Source organism: Anomaloglossus baeobatrachus, chromosome 1, assembly GCF_048569485.1.
Source record: "Anomaloglossus baeobatrachus isolate aAnoBae1 chromosome 1, aAnoBae1.hap1, whole genome shotgun sequence".
Taxonomy (NCBI): Eukaryota; Metazoa; Chordata; class Amphibia; order Anura; family Aromobatidae; genus Anomaloglossus; species Anomaloglossus baeobatrachus.
The window spans coordinates 675,032,130-675,036,073 of NC_134353.1; positions in this window are offsets into that span (position 1 = coordinate 675,032,130).

The window sequence follows — 3,944 nt, forward strand, 5'->3', positions numbered from 1 at the left end:
CACCGGTCACGGCCACCGGTCACGGCCACCGCTCCCGCTCGTGCTCCCCTGCGTCCTGCTCCTGGTCTCATGAGTCTGACTCTGAGTCTTAGCCACATGGTTCTGTATAGGACCAGGCCGCGCCCACTCTCCTGGTCTTATAGGCCCAGCATGAGAAGGAGAAGACCTCGCATCACCTCCTGTCATAGGTGCTCAGGAGAATCTACAGATCCTACAGGACACACGATTTGGCTCTGCGGCACCACAGGTTCTTGCTGCCTCTGACTTTCTCCATGCCCTACGGACCTCTCTCCAGGCTTTCATATAGAAGTCGCTAGTCATGTAACTGAAGCAATCATCAGGCATATTACCCTGACTCTGAGCGTGAACCCTGGACCCAAGTTCCACACGCTTTATGCATACCCACAGTATGTCCTTCAGCCAGTGAACCTACATCCTAGCCACAACATAGAGACTACAGCTACAACTATAGCCGAGCCCTTTTCCTGAATCCAAAGCCTGAACCCGGGACCCTGGTGTCCCTTTGAAGTAGCTACTACATTCCTAAGGTACAACAGCCACTTCTAACAGGAGACACACACGATTGCCAAGACTCTTTCCCTCCGCCAATTATACCTCTATTCGATGTGATCTTATATGCCGGCACCCCCAGGGACCCTATACAGGTAGTCTCCTTATGTGATCTCACAGCTACTATCATACTCACCTGATTATGATTCCAGTTTAAGGTTAAGTCTGTCCGACCTGATGAAGGCTTGTTAGCCGAAACGTCGACACCCGGCGGACAATTGTACAGCACTTTTTTCACGTGTGACACTAACAAAATAAAAGAAAGGGATTTTTTATCCAACTACTGCGTTCCTTCTTTCTATTGGAAATTAATATTGTGCCGGAGTTAATCTCCATTGACTGTTATAGGCCCAGCACACCTGCAGCAGGAAATGACATGAGGCTGTGCTGGGTATATAAGACTGGCCTTTCCATGTGGGCGGGGCCTGATCAACGTGTCTTGAAGCTTAGTCTTTGGAGCTAGGTGCTCAGGTCCCCTTGTGCTGTGTCCCGTTACCTGTACTACTGCCTGTCATTACTATGCCCAGCTTGTAAGACCATCTGACTGCTTCTCTATGGGTGAGTCACCACATGCAGGATACCTAATCCTTTACTGCCTTTGTTACAGATTCACTCATAGCATGCTGCAGTTTATTGGAAGTTCTATACTTACTGCTTACTGAATCTGCGGATGTTTTTCATCACATATAGGATTTTTAAATGCCTTATTATTGCACTTATTAATGTTGGATGAACCACCCGCAGATCATTAGCCTACATACTGATGCTTTCCTTTTATACTATATTTTATATATGATGGCCTCCCAAGACCTGCAGAGGCTTCTTGAACCAGTGCTCTCTGCATTTCCAGTTACTCCCGCACCTGTTTGTTTCGGATCAAGCAAAAGTGGCATTTCTGATGTTCCACCTGGAAGGCGAAGCGTTGGCCTGGATAAATCCATTGTGGGAGAATGAGGATCCGGTAACGACCGACATCCGGGAATTCCTTCAGGCTTTTCGAAGTACCTTTGATGAACCGGGACGCACTACCGCGGTTACCTCCTTGCTCCTCCGGCTACGCCAAGGAACCCTGATGGTGGGCCAGTACGCCATCCAGTTCCGCACACTTGCCTCCGAGCTAGGCTGGAACAATGAAGCATTGACTGCCGCCTTCTGGGAGGGGCTCTCCGGTCGCATCAAGGATGAATTAGCCGGTCGTGATGTTCCCCGTACCTTGGATGCTTTGGTATCACTAGCTACGCGGATTGATCTCCGTTTTCAAGAGCGAACCAAGGAAGTATCCCGGGAGAAACGACCATTCCGTCACATCTCCATTCCGCAAAGGTCTACCGTTCCTCCGCCATTGTGGTCCTGCGATTCTGCTCCCGAACCCATGCAAATTGACCGACTGAGCCAAGCTGAGCAACGCCGTGCAGAGCGACTCGCCCGGGGCCTGTGTTTCTATTGTGGAAGCGGTTCACATCTGCTCCGCTCTTGCCCCGAGAGACCAGGAAGACCCCAAGTCCAAGGGATGGTGGGAACCGCCACCCTTGGTACCGGAATCCCCTCAGTCCCGGTTACACAGACTGTCCAGGTAATGACCGAGAAGACCCGGTTCACGGCAGAGGCTCACATTGATTCGGGGGCAGCGGGTAATTTCATCCTGCAAGCTACAGTGGACCGATATCAGATACCCGTCATCACGCTTGCTAAACCCCTCTGGTTCGCCTCCGTGGACGGAAAACCGTTATACGAACCCGTCTTGTATACAACCAAACCCGTGAGACTCCGTGTTGGTGCTCTGCACACTGAGACTATTGCTTTATATGTCATCCCGAGAATGGCTCCCGCGCTCCTACTGGGTCTGCCCTGGCTACAACTCCATGACCGTGACATCAGTTGGCGCTCTGGCGCAATCACTCGCTGGAGTCCCTTGTGTCATGATAACTGTCTACAGCCTGTTCCTCGGCCCCTGACACCTGACCCTGTCATGTCGCAAGAAGAAGAGGAAACGACACAGTCCAGCGTTGTACCACAGCTCCTGGCACTTGAGCCTTTGGTACCACCGGATCCAGAAGATGAGACAACTCCGTCTGGCCCTGGTCACAATGAAGTTGTTCTGGTGACTCCGTTCCCCCTGGCACAGGTTCCTCCTGGGAAGTCCTTCGTCGCAGAGTCTGACAGACCCGAGGTCCTTCTGTGAGGGCATTCATCAGAGACGACCGAACACGCCAGTCAGGAGGACACCCTGAGTGCTATTGCCTGGGCCCATTGGTGGCCGTCTCTTCCTCAGGATGTCGCCTCTTTTGTCTCTGATTGTCCGTCCTGTGCCCGGTCCGAGACACCCGAGCCGGTCGTCCTCGATTCCCTATCTTCTACTGCCTGTACATCCAAGCTGGTCGTCCACGATTCCCTCTCTGCTTCTGCCCGTCCACCTCCTCTTTCTGTTGCCACTGCCAAGGGTTCTTCGGCTAAGTGTGGTGCGGTCAAAAGGGTGGCACGGGGTCAGCAGTCCTTCCTTACCTTTGCGTTGGGTTATGGTCCGGAGACTCGGTCCGGGGTGCCCCGGGGGTACTTTGCACGGAGGGGGGGGGCATACAGGGGGGTACTGTCACGCTCCCAGTGTCCCAGCACCACTCCTTACCCACTGATCCGGTCACACCATCCCGGCACCGCTCCGTACCCACTGATCCAGTCTCACCGTCACAGCACCGCTCGTTAACCACTGATCCAGTCCATGTGTCCACCGGTCATGGCCACCGCTCCCGCTCGTGCTCTCCTGCGTCCTGCTCCTGGTCTCATGAGTCTGACTCTGAGTCTTAGCCACATGGTTCTGTATAGGACCAGGCCGCGCCCACTCTCCTGGTCTTATAGGCCCAGCACACCTACAGCAGGAAATGACATGAGGCTGTGCTGGGTATATAAGACTGGCCTTTCCATGTGGGCGGGGCCTGATCAACGTGTCTTGAAGCTTAGTCTTTGGAGCTAGGTGCTGAGGTCCCCTTGTGCCGTGTCCCGTTACCTGTACTACTGCCTGTCATTACTACCCGGCACCTGTACCAGTATCCTGCATTGTCTGAAGGAACTCTGTGACCCCAGTGACTTTGTCCTACCCACTCCCTGTGGGACGCTGTCCTTGCCCCGTTAGTGCCCCGGCTACCGTGTACCCAGGCCTCCGGTGGGGTGCACGGTCCAGTGCATCCGCCTCCTGGACCTAACAAATGCTATATGCTTCTTGTCTTTGCACTAGTTAAGAGGGTTTACTGTACCCATCTGTGTATATTTTGTTTACAGCACATTTGCACCTTGTTTGGGTTTGTTAATGCCTAAGGGCTTTGGGCAATATTGCATATTTGCATAACCTCATAGGTTGTAGTGGCACATACACTTGGTTC